Source organism: Molossus molossus, unplaced genomic scaffold (genome assembly GCF_014108415.1).
Source record: "Molossus molossus isolate mMolMol1 unplaced genomic scaffold, mMolMol1.p scaffold_m16_p_9, whole genome shotgun sequence".
In the NCBI taxonomy this organism is placed as follows: domain Eukaryota; kingdom Metazoa; phylum Chordata; class Mammalia; order Chiroptera; family Molossidae; genus Molossus; species Molossus molossus.
In genome coordinates this window covers 107,191,148-107,204,695 of record NW_023425403.1, presented here as the reverse complement: position 1 = coordinate 107,204,695, position 13,548 = coordinate 107,191,148, and the positions used below count along the sequence as shown (strand labels likewise).

The window sequence follows — 13,548 nt, the reverse complement described above, 5'->3', positions numbered from 1 at the left end:
AAAATTGTTCTAAGACTTAAATGTGACCCATGAATCCATAAAAATTCTAGAAGAAAATGTAGAAACAAAATTTCAGACATCATATGCAGCAGAATTTTCACTGATACATCACCTAAGGCAACAGAAATAAAGGAAAAAATGAACACATGGGACTACATCAAACTCAAAAGCTTCTGCACAGCAAAAGAAACAACCATCAGAATGAAAAAGCAACCCACTGTATGGGAGAGCATCATTGCCAATGATACCTCAGATAAGGGGTTAATTTCCAAAATATATAGAGTGCTCATACGACTCAAGAAAAGGAAGACAAAGAACCCAATTAAAAAATGGGCAGAGGAGCTGAATAGACACCTCTCCAAACAGGACATACAAATGGCCAAGAGACATATGAAGAAATGTTCAACATCACTAATCATCAGAGAGATGCAGATTAAAACAACAATGAGGTATCACCTCACACCTGTCAGAATGGCTGCCATGAACAAATCATCAAACAACAAGTGTTGGCGAGGATGTGGAGAAAAGGGGACTCTAGTACACTGCTGGTGGGAATGCAGACTGGTGCAGCCACTTTGGAAAACACTATGGTGTTACCTCAAAAAATTAAAAATTGATCTGCCATTTGACCCAGTGATCCCACTTCTAAGAATATACCCTAAGAAGCCTGAAACACCCATCAGAAAGAATATATGTACCCCCTTGTTCATAGCAGCACTATTTACAAGATCTAAGATATGAAAACAGCCCAAGTGTCCATCAGGAGACAAATGGATAAAAAAGCAGTGGTACATGTACACAATGGAGTACTATGCAGCTGTAAGAAAGAAAGATCTCTTATCCTTTGAGACGACATGGAGGGACCTGGAGAGTATTATTCTAAGTGAAACAAGCCAAGCAGAAAAAGAGAAATAACACATGATCGCACTTATTTGTGGAATATAATGAACATAACAGTCTGAGGAATAGGGTAGACCCAGAGACATGGAAGTAGGGTACAGACTGACAACCCTCAGAAGAGGGGGTGGTGGTGGGGGGAGGAGAGATAAACCACAGAACTTATATGCATGTATGCATAACCTATGGACATGGACAACAAAGCCGGGGATGGGATAGGGAGGATGGGGAGGAGGGTGTCAATGGGTTAAAAAAGGAGAAACATCTGTAACAAAAATACAATTTAAATAAACAAATAAATAAATAAATAAGAAGTACAAATTGGCTGTTAGACTGATGAACCTCAAAGGGAAGGGTGGAGGGAGGGCGGGATGAGATGAACCCGTGAACTTCTATGCATAAAAGCATAACCAATGGACATTGACAATAATGTGGGGAAGGCAGGAGGGGGCGGGATTGGGGAGGAGGGGGTCAATGGGGAAAAAACGTAACATCTGTAATACATTCAACAGTAAAGATGAGTTAAAAAAAGAGAAAAAAAGTCAAAATAAAATAAACATGGAGTATGAAACCAAGCAAATCTTTCAAACTCATACTAAGTCCTTTCTATAGTTCCTATGCTTGGGGTTGTGCTTATAGATACGAATGTTTTCGTTTGCAAATCTGTGTTTTGAGATGTGACGAGTCCGTCTCACCCAGATGCACCCCATGTGCAGTGTCACCCTCTGCGTGTGCTCAGCGTGGCTCTCAGGCTCGGTGGACACAGGCAACACCACCCCCCCGGATTTTCAACAAGTTGCAGCGAGGGAGCCTGAGTACGACAAAGTGATAATATTTATGTTTTGCTGCTATAAAAAGCGCACTTCATTGTACAGTTTTCCATAGGGCAGATCAACACAACTGCTTGTACTCTGAAGAAGGTGCGCCATGGCCCAGGGCTGTGCCTTCATCAGTCACCTGCATCAGCACACGGGCGTGACCTCTGGCCCACGCGGCTGCAGTCAGGAGCGTCCCAAAGCTCAATCAAGGCATTGCTTCTGCCTCCTCTGCGAGCGTGACGGGCTGCTCACGGTGCAGCGCATTTGGACAGGCGGAGGTACAGGGGATCCGCTGACCCCAGGCTGCCGCTCACGGTCAGCGCACTTGGACAGGCAGAGGTACGGGGATCCGCTGGCCCCAGGCTGCTGCTCACGGTGCAGCGCATTTGGACAGGCGGAGGCCCGGGGATCCGCTGACCCCAGGCTGCCGCTCACGGTCAGCACATTTGGACAGGCGGAGGTACGGGGATCCGCTGACCCCAGGCTGCTGCTCACGGTGCAGCGCATTTGGACAGGCGGAGGTACGGGGGATCCGCTGACCCCAGGCTGCTGCTCACGGTGCAGCGCATTTGGACAGGCGGAGGTACGGGGGATCCGCTGACCCCAGGCTGCCGTTCAGGGTGCAGCGCATTTGGACAGGCGGAGGTACGGGGATCCGCTGACCCCAGGCTGCCGCTCACGGTCAGCGCACTTGGACAGGCAGAGAGGTACGGGGATCCGCTGACCCCAGGCTGCCGCTCACGGTCAGCACATTTGGACAGGCGGAGGCCGGAGGATCCGCTGACCCCAGGCTGCCGCTCACGGTCAGCGCATTTGGACAGGCGGAGGCCGGAGGATCCGCTGACCCCAGGCTGCCGCTCACGGTCAGCGCACTTGGACAGGCAGAGGTACCGGGATCCGCTGACCCCAGGCTGCCGCTCAAGGTCAGCGCACTTGGACAGGCAGAGGTACGGGGGATCCGCTGGCCCCAGGCTGCCGTTCACGGTCAGCGCATTTGGACAGGCGGAGGCCGGAGGATCCGCTGACCCCAGGCTGCCGCTCACGGTCAGCGCATTTGGACAGGCGGAGGTACGGGGGATCCGCTGGCCACCAGGCTGCAACATTGTTTTCAGTATACTGCGCTTACCTACTGCAGAGGGAGAAGAGGTGACCAATGGAGGGAAATGGGACAGGCACACCCGTGGGATCAGTGCACTGCAGGGTTGTGAGGTTAAGTGAAAACCTATAAGACGCTTGCCCAATGCCCGGCTATCACAAGCGCATGCCCAATGTGGCTGCTACTGTTATCACTGCCCCAGGATATTCCGAGAAAATGAGTGTTAAATATCGCACTGAAAAGTACCCATTTTAACGTAGAAACAGTGGACATATCTCCACCCTGTGTGTCCCTTCCAACGGCATTCTGTCGGGCGGGGCAGAGGAGCCTGTGACTCAGCCCCACGCCCAGCTGCATGCCATGCGCGGCTTCGCGGGGAGGAAAGGCTGGCGAGGACCCCTGGCCCGGCTCTGCCGTGACCGTGACCGTGACCCCGGGACGGGGCACAGCCCGGAGACCAGAGCCAGGCGCGGCTCTCCCCTCGGCCCCGCGCGGGCAGTGTTCTGAGCCTGCCCCAGACCGTGCTCCTGCTGTTTCGGCTCCTTCCGCAGCTCCCACTTTTCAGAGCACAGCAGGCTCCCCGGTTTCCTCCCACTCTCTCTCTTTCACAGGGGGTGAGACAACTGGCCAAACGGGAGGGAACAAGAAGAGAGGCTGAGGGACCTTTGGCCAAAGGAGACATGGCCCAGGCCCGGCTTGGGAGTCCTGCTGAATCCTTAATGCTCTCCCTCAGCCTTCAATCGTCTCTAAGGGGCAAGGTGGAGATAATACCCCCCCCACCCACCCACACACGCCGGTCACCACAGATTCTGTACTTTTTGTCTGTACTTTTCTTGGATCTTCCTTCCTTTCAACTAGAGGAAAAACTAAAAACGATGGAACTCTCAAGGGTATGAACCAGTCCTTACTGTCTTTTTATCTCCATTGCCTGGCACGGAACAGGCGTGCAACTCACGCTTATGTAAGAGAAGTGTTGCCCTGACTGGTTTGGCTCAGTGGTTACAGCGTCAGCCTACAGACCCAAAGGTCGTGGGTTCGATCCCAGGTCAAGGACATGAACCTGGGTTGCACATTCGAATCCTCGCCCCAGAGCCATGCAGGAGGCAAATAATCAATGTGAACACATGGATGTTTCTCTCTCTCTCTCTCTCTCCCTCCCTCCCTCCTTTCCACTCGATCTAAAAATATCAGTGGACAAGAATCCTTGAGTAAGGATCAAAAAAAAAAAAAAAAAAAGAAGTGAATGAATACAATTATTAATGTAAATAAATGCCGTTCTGTAACTGGTGCCCGTGTGCCTTTTGCCCCTTACAAGTTACGCCCTCAGCTTGGATCATTCGACGGGTGTAAAACAGCACCCAAACACTGCCCGTCAGTGTGTCTCAAAGCAGCGGTCCTTCAACACTGCCGCATCAGCAAGCTTAGCGAAAACAATTCTCAGATTAAACGATAAGGGGTCAGGCCACATATGTTTAGGAACAGTTTCAAATCTGGCAGGTTTTTTGGGCAGATGACAGATACATAGTTACATTTAAACATTCACAGTTCGATCTTCTGAAATGTTTTATATCATCACAGTTGTCTACGAATGCACGTAGTAGTTTTTCCCATTCTTCCTGTTTTGTTAAAACGTAAGCATCATGTAGATTATACACTAAATAAATAAAATAAATTCCATTTTAGATACAGTTAATTAAGATGAAAAGTACAAATAAAACAACCGGAAACTTGCGCGGCGCTGCTGAGTGGCCCACCCCGCTGACCTTGTGAGCGGCACCCTGTGTGTGAATGCGTGTGCATGCGTGTGTGGTACCGAGTGGGCGCTGGAGAGTGTTCACACTTCCCTGCATCCCCAACAGGATCACATCTCAAAGCCTCCAGGCATTAGCACTTCTTTTTCTTAAGTAACATAATAATGTGGAAAAATGGTTATGCTTATCATCATGTCAATCAACAACTCCTGTGTTATATAAATATATTTTCCACTCAGTGAGTGTGTGTGTGTGTGTGCGTGTGCGTGTGTGATGTCTCGTGCTCATGTCAGTAATAAGACCTGGCTTTGAGATGGAACCATTTCCTTTGTCAGAGATCACTGACAGGGACGCAGAACTCTCTCCATCTCCAGGAGCAGAGGCTGCGCATCCTGTGGCCGTGTGCGCACTGTGACCTGGGGGTAGGCTGCGCATCCTGTGGCCGTGTCCGCACTGTGACCTGGGGGTAGGCTGCGCATCCTGTGGCCGTGTGCGCACTGTGACCTGGGGGTAGGCTGTGCGTCCTGTGGCCGTGTCCGCACTGTGACCTGGGGGTAGGCTGTGCGTCCTGTGGCCGTGTCCGCACTGTGACCTGGGGGTAGGCTGTGCGTCCTGTGGCCGTGTGCGCACTGTGACCTGGGGGTAGGCTGTGCGTCCTGTGGCCGTGTCCGCACTGTGACCTGGGGGTAGGCTGTGCGTCCTGTGGCCGTGTGCGCACTGTGACCTGGGGGTAGGCTGCGCGTCCTGTGGCCGTGTCCGCACTGTGACCTGGGGGTAGGCTGTGCGTCCTGTGGTCGTGTCCGCACTGTGACCTGGGGGTAGGCTGCGCGTCCTGTGGCCCTGTCCGCACTGTGACCTGGGGGTAGGCTGCGCGTCCTGTGGCCGTGTCCGCACTGTGACCTGGGGGTAGGCTGCGCGTCCTGTGGCCGTGTCCGCACTGTGACCTGGGGGTAGGCTGCGCGTCCTGTGGCCGTGTCCGCACTGTGACTTAGGGGTAGGCCCTGCGTCCTGTGGCCGTGTCCGCACTGTGACTTAGGGGTAGGCTGCGCGTCCTGTGGCCCTGTCCGCACTGTGACCTGGGGGTAGGCTGCGCGTCCTGTGGCCGTGTCCGCACTGTGACCTGGGGGTAGGCTGCGCGTCCTGTGGCCGTGTGCGCACTGTGACCTGGGGGTAGGCTGCGCGTCCTGTGGCCGTGTCCGCACTGTGACCTGGGGGTAGGCTGCGCGTCCTGTGGCCGTGTCCGCACTGTGACCTGGGGGTAGGCTGCGCGTCCTGTGGCCGTGTCCGCACTGTGACTTAGGGGTAGGCCCTGCGTCCTGTGGCCGTGGCCGCACTGTGACCTAGGGGTAGGTTGTGTGTCCTGTGGCCGTGTCCACACTGTGACCTAGGGGTAGGTTGTGCGTCCTGTGGCCGTGTCCGCACTGTGACGTAGGGGTAGGTTGTGCGTCCTGTGGCCGTGTCTGCACTGTGACGTAGGGGTAGGTTGTGCGTACTGTGGCCGTGTCTGCACTGTGACGTAGGGGTAGGTTGTGCGTACTGTGGCCGTGTCTGCACTGTGACCTAGGGGTAGGTTGTGTGTCCTGTGGCCGTGTCCACACTGTGACCTAGGGGTAGGCCCTGCGTCCTGTGGCCGTGTCCGCACTGTGACGTAGGGGTAGGTTGTGCGTCCTGTGGCCGTGTCCGCACTGTGACCTGGGGGTAGGCTGTGCGTCCTGTGGTCGTGTCTGCACTGTGACCTGGGGGTAGGCTGCGCGTCCTGTGGCCGTGTCCGCACTGTGACCTGGGGGTAGGCTGCGCGTCCTGTGGCCGTGTCCGCACTGTGACTTAGGGGTAGGCCCTGCGTCCTGTGGCCGTGGCCGCACTGTGACCTAGGGGTAGGTTGTGTGTCCTGTGGCCGTGTCCACACTGTGACCTAGGGGTAGGTTGTGCGTCCTGTGGCCGTGTCCGCACTGTGACGTAGGGGTAGGTTGTGTGTCCTGTGGCCGTGTCCGCACTGTGACGTAGGGGTAGGCTGTGCATCCTGTGGCCGTGTCTGCACTGTGACGTAGGGGTAGGCTGCGTGTCCTGTGGCCGTGTCCGCACTTATTCAGGGGTACAGTCACTAAGGGTGCATGTGCACAACTGAAGCACTAGCACACCTCTCGTGTGTGACAGATTTAGCACGAGGCATCTCTCCATGAGACATACCTGTATAAACTGGGGGACATTTTTACACTGACTGTTGGTTGCATATTGGAAAGATCATTCAGTGACAGACTGTTTCAGTTGCTGTCTATCGTGTCAAACAAAAAATATAACCTCTAACCTGCAAGTGTGGTAAGTAAAACTTGAAACTGTGAAGTCCATTCGAATGAGGGGTCGGAGGGACTGAACCATGAAGCGCGTCCTCCCTCCCGTGGCTGAACTGCTCAGGGAAGTGGGCCGGGAAAGGAGGGAAATATCACAAAGGATCAGAAGACATTTTGGTCTAAATAAATGTGCATCTCAAGTTTTAATAGATATTGAATTTAACTTCATTATTTTGATGTTTAAGATTTTGATAATTTGACAATTTAGAGAGATGAAAAAAATTTTTATTTAAAAATGATTTTGTATTTATTAAAAGATATGGCTTTTTATTTTACTAGAACGAAATTAATCAAATAATGTCTTACTAGGTTTTTAAAAATCAGACAAAGACAGCGAGCCCTCCGCTGACACACGGAAGCTTGCTCTGTAGCCCTGACGTGTGTCGGGCACCACACTGTCCTGCCTACACTGTCCCTGTTCTTTCAACAACCCCGACGTGTAGACACTGCGTGTCCTTTTAAAGGGGAGGGAAGGGTTCAGAGAGCTTAGGGGACATGGCCGAGGCGGCGCAGCCCAGGGCACGGCCACCTCTGCACCAAGTCTGCCCTCCCTGTTCCGCTGACCACGTTCGCTTTCTCCCTGACTCACTGACCCAGCGGAGACGCAGGAGGCCCGCGGGCTCCAGATCTGCGCTTTCCCACACCCAGCGGAGAGCAGGAGCCGCCCCTGGGCGACGGGCTGAGCGGTAGCCGGTCCTCCGCGCAGCAGCAAAGCTGGCTCCAGGCCGCAGCCTCTCCCCATCGTCAAAGCCCCAGAACTACCTCTGCTGCAGAGACAGTGGGTTTCATCCTCACCCGAGGACAACTTTCATTTATCTTCAGACAGGGCAGGAGGGAGAGAGGGGAGAAGAGAGAGAGAAACATCGACGTGAGAGAGACTCGAGTGGCTGCCTTCCACACGACCCAACCGGGGCCGGGGACAAACTGCAACCGAGGTACGTGCCCTTAGCGGGAACCGAACCCGGGTCTCTCTGGCCTGTGGGCTGACGCTCCAACCGCTGAGCCAAACCAGCCAGGGTCAGAGACAGTATTTTTATTTACTATGTTCTGCTTCTTGTCCGCACAATCTCATAAAAATATTGTTATTTTCCCAATATGCTGTTGTCATATTTGATGCTGCTTAAAAATGAAATATACAACTCAACACCAGGAAGGCAAACAATCCAGCTAAAAAAATGGGCAAAGGACCTGAATAGACACCTCTCCAAACAGGACATACAAATGGCCAACAGACATATGAAAAAATGCCCGACATCACTAATCATCAGAGAGATGCAGATTAAAACCACAATGAGGTATCACCTCACACCTGCCAGAATGGTGCCATCAATAAATCAACAAGTGCTGGCGAGGGGGTGGAGGAAAGGGGACTCTAGTGCACTGCTGGTGGGAATGCAGACTGGTGCAGCCACTGTGGAAAACAGTACGGAGTTTCCTCAAAAAATTAAAAATAGAACTGCCATTTAACCCAGCAATTCCAGTTCTTGGAATATATCCAAAGAAACCCGAAACACCAGTATGACAGAATACATGGCCCCTATGTTCACAGCTGCACTATTTACAACAGCCCATATCTGGATCAGCCCAAGTACCTTCAGTACATGACCTGGAGAGGTATCTCGTGCTAAAATCTGCCTTCACAGACGATGTGTGCTAGTGCTTCCGTTGTTCACAGGTGCTTACATGGACTGTGCCCCTGAATCCCAGTGCGCACACAACCACCAGGAATCACACAATGAAATACTACACGGCCATAAAGAAGAAGAAAGTCTTACTTTTGGCAAGAGCATGGATGGACCTGGAGATTGTTATGCTACGCGAAATAAGCCAGTCAGAGAAAGACAAATAGTACATGATCTCATTTATATGTGGAATCTAACGAACAAAATATACTGATGAGCAAACCAGAAACAGAAGCATGGACACATGGAACAGACTGCAGCTGTCGGGGGGGGGGGGGTGGTGGCTGAAAGAAGGTGAAGGGAGTAACCAAAGAACATATGTATGTAACACACAGACCAGCTAACAGTGAGCCGACAGCCAGAGGGGGAGGGGTGGGGAGCAGATGGAGGGCAAAGGTGGGGGCTTGGGGATGAGAGACTATGCTCTGGGTGATGGGCGCATGATGCAGTCAGTGGGCAGATGATGTTTCATTGAGTTGGACACTTGAAACCTGTATGGTTTTGTGAACCAATGTCACCCTAATACATTCAGTAAAATTAAATTTAAAAAGTTAAAAGAAATAGACAGCCATTGTTTTGTCAATACTGTCAGAATGTTTGTTGGGAAGTATGCAAGATATGCATTTAAAAGATAGGAAGAAAGAGAGCCCAGTGTGCCCGGATGGTTGATTCTCTCGCACCCTCTCACTTGGCCCTGACAAGCTCCTGATCTGCCCTGGGGGCGGGTCCGGGGCGGTGAGCCTCACGCAGTCTGCGCCCGGCCCCTTTCAGAACACGCACACAAAGCTAGGACGCACGATTAGGAGCAAGGTATACCAAGAAGCCCCTGAACTTGAGGAGCTTTGAAGCTTAAGCTGCATTAGCTTAATGGCAAATTTATCTCTGACTCCATTTAACGTTCATGTCTGATAACTGTATGTGTGTCACAAGCAACCCACTGCCTGCTGTTTTTTCCGTCCTAACCAGTGAACGTGAGAGTCGGGGCTACAAAGGGCTCCCCGCACTGCCTGGCACAGCTCACTCACGTAGTAGCCACGTAAAAACAAATCTGAAGTCTATTTGCTAGTCTCTGGATTATGGACATCATAAAGCGCAAACTCTCAGATATGTTGTACTTGACACTTTATACGAGAGTTGTTTGCTGGTCACTAAGCCCACTTGCTTTGGGAAACAGGACTCTCACCCCAGCGTTCCTGGACAGGGGTCTTCAGTGACCCGGACTCTGCCTCTAGCTCCAACCATGGCAAATGACTGGCTTACATCATTTCCAGTGAACACAGTCCCTCCCTCTTAAGCAGCACCAAGGACACATGAGGTGACATATTCTGGGATTTCTGGAAAAGTTTCTTTGCTTTTCTGTGACTGCTATTTGGCAAGATGCTCTCTCTTCCATTGGGTAGTATGATGTGAGGCCTGGAGCTATTGCAGCCATTTTGCCAATGAAGGGATTGTGGAGGCCCCTGGTGGAGGGTGCGTGTGAACTGCACGAGGGAGGCAGAGCAGAGCCCTGGAAGGAAGCAGGTCCTTGGTGGTGCTGTCTGCATCAGTGGAGAAAGTCGTGCTGGAAACCAGATCCTCCTCTGGATCTTCCCTTATAAGAACCAACGTTGATGTATTGTTCAAGCTAATTTGAGCTGGGTGGGCTGAAGGTTTCATTCAAAAATCCTAACTGACACAGCACTGAATTTCGTGAAGTCAGAGTTATGTGGGGTGTAAAGAGAGAAGACACATTTTCAACTATTTTTAGGTTTGTTCATATCATAGCATCTTAAACTTTTTCTATGCAGTAAAGGATATAAAAATTATTTTTTGTTTACTGAAACAAATTCTAGAATTATTGATTGCTAGGAATTATTACTTAGATCCCAATATTTGTTTAGGAACAATTTCTTTTGTTGTTAGAGAACTTTTAGAATGTTCCTGGCTTATAATATCATTCACATATTCCAGGTCTTTCTTGATAACAAACGCTATTAAAATTTTCATTTGTAGTATTAATTATAACTACAAGAATTTCATGTGCTTCTTAGTGGTCATCTCTTCACTACAAAAATAGTGCATTATTAGTAATTTTCCTTCCAATTATATTATACTTCAAATGTCATTTTCCCATTAGGCATATAATATGATATATTTTCATACATTAAACTCTTGTTTATTAATGATTTTTCTACAGGACCGTGTTGAGTTTCAGCCCATTTGTAAGAAGTTCCTATTAAGAAATTCAATGAAGCATGGGAACAACGCAAGAGTAATTTATTAACATATCACGAGGCTTTAATTTGCTAACATTTTCCTATCGTGTTCTTCTGACAGAATATAAAGAACAAATTGCTAAAGCATGAAACATAGTAGGATTGGAAGAAAAGGCTATTTATTAAGAGCTTATGGTTCCAGTGCCCAGGAAGTGGAGTGCCCCCTGCTGGCAGGGGGGACTGTCAGCACCCTCGCCACCTGGTTTACCGGGTCACGGGCTGCTCACCTGTCCTACCACTGACCACGCCTTGGAATCGGCAGAGTGCACGCAAGTCCCCGACGGAGAAGTGAAGCCAGAGGAACACAGACTAAACAGATAAGCTTTACAAACGGGAGGAATGTGGATGTATTCCCATTACTACAGAAACAGTGACTTCCTCATTTAATCTATTTCATGTTTTCTACACAGACAGACCAAAAATCTGTAATTACTAGCAAACATTTTACCATCTACCTTCCATAATCCATATTAACCGTGATGAAGGCATGTTTTCTGGGGTCAGGAGAGGGTTTCAAGAACATCTGGGGGTCACATCTTAGATCTGGTACAGCCCCTTTGTACTACTGCCACAGACCCTGGCATCTCCGAGTCCTCTGTCGGTGGCACCATCTCGCGTCGGACTGACTCCTGCCCAGGAGGCTGTGACTGCGTCTACTTCATTGACGCCCGCCCTCCGTCCCCCCGGTGCAGTGCTGGACATACAGTGAGTGTGCGACAAGTGTTTGTTGCCTGAATTACTGAAAGAATGAGTAGACAAATGGAGGAAAGGAAGACACCGTGGTCTATACTGATTTCAATCCCAGCTGATTTCAATGAAAAAGGATCCTTTCTGTTGTAAAAATTATCTAAAGTAGCCACGGTAGCACTCAGCTTACAGAGTTTAACGCATCGAGCAGCCTGTGAGCCTCCCTTTACATTTTATTATGCGTGTGTGTTATAGTATCTAGTACATACTGGGCACTCAGTTAATGTTAAATAAAACACTGGCAGGTAAGATTTTTTTTAAAAGAACTAATTTGACAGTTTCCATCCTGACAGTGATGAGCTTACTTTGGTTTGGTTTTATAGCCAAAGTTACACCTCAGCCTCGGCCAGTTGTGTCCAATGCACACCATTCACCAGGGCAGCTCCGGTCCGGGGAGGACTCAGCCTCGGCCAGTTGTGTCCAATGCACACCATTCACCAGGGCAGCTCCGGTCCGGGGAGGACTCAGCCTCGGCCAGTTGTGTCCAATGCACACCATTCACCAGGGCAGCTCCGGTCCGGGGAGGACTCAGCACATGCTCCTATCCAGGATCTCCTACACCCTCTTCACAGGTCCTGCAGGACGGACCACGTTCCTCTCATGTGTTAACCATCGAACCCTCACAACAACCCTGTTATTATGGCCCCGTGACAGAGGTGAAGAAAGTGAGGCAAAGAGAAATGAAATAACGGTGTCTGAGTCCCCAGAGCCAATGAACGGCAGAGTCAGGGTTTGATCCTAGAGCTGGCGTTCTTGTCCGTCCCTCCTCATCGGCCCCCAGGGGGCTCTCCTAACACAGCTCCCCACTGTTTCACTTTGCAGAGTCCGCTCTCCCTCCGGAGTGTATAACTGGGTTTGCTCCTGGAGGAAAGGCCCCATGAATTAGACGTGCCTACCTACCCCACTCTGATAGTCATCTGCATGTGGTAAATGGGTGAAGATTCTCGTTCACTTCAATTACACTGGAAAAATTACAATATTTGCAGCCGAATTGGAATTTAATTGCTAGCGTTATTTTTTATCACCTTGAGATTCTCAGTCAGATGGTGGCTAACTGGTCCCGTAGGTCCCTTGCGTACCTGTGGCGGCATCACTGAAATCAGCGATGCGTGCAGGCGGGACTGGAGAGAAATGCGCATGAACGGAAAGAACGAGAGCGGAGGGCGAGGACACGCGGAGTTCGCAGGCAGCCTCGAAGTAGGTGAGACGCGCTCCCTGGCTGGCAGGGCAGCCGGCAGTCCGGACGCGCCTCTCTGTGCGCGTGCTGTGCACCCTTCTCACATGTACACGCCATCGGGTCTCCCCAGCCCTGCGAGGGAGGAACCATCACTCCCACGATACAATGGGGAAACCGAGGCTAAAGAGTCGTTCTGGTGCACACAGCCAGTAAGTAGAGGAATACAGGACTCCGGCTGGGAAAGCCTAGTTTCCAAAGGCAGGGAGAGAGGCGAGTGGAGGTTGCTGAGTTAGAAACAGCCTGTGATCAGTTTTACCTTGGTTACAAGGCACATTTCTCCATCGCACAGGGCGTCGCGCCCCTTAGCCACCAGCTCTTCAAACCCCGCCCCCGAAACCAAACATGCGCGTCGTCTGACCGCAGTGGAATGTGAGCACACCACCAGGACGACGGGAGAGGCGCACACGGGTGGGCGGAGGCCGCCGCGGCTCTGAACCTTCTTCGCCCGCAGAGCAACTAGCTCCCAGTTCTTCACTGCACCTCACAGTTCATTATCCGCTTGACTTCCTCTGGACAAAGCAGGCGAACGGACCCAAAATTTACTTTTCACTCTTATCCTCCATTATGTGTTTTTTCCGCCCAGTTTTGGGGCCATATCTTACCAGACCATTGATAAACTATTGTACCCAACTTCTTTTCACCATGAAGCTCCCCTACAGTGTGTGTGTGTGTGTGTGTGTGCACGTGTGTGCATCATGGTCAAGATTTCATGTCGTT

General features: G+C 50.8%; 1 protein-coding gene across 3 annotated transcripts in view; it reads right to left on the bottom strand.

The window, feature by feature from the left end:
• Positions 1-13,548, bottom strand: part of NBEA (neurobeachin) — a 763,707-nt gene that overhangs the window by 96,565 nt on the left and 653,594 nt on the right. The gene's annotated exons all lie outside the window — the stretch shown is intronic.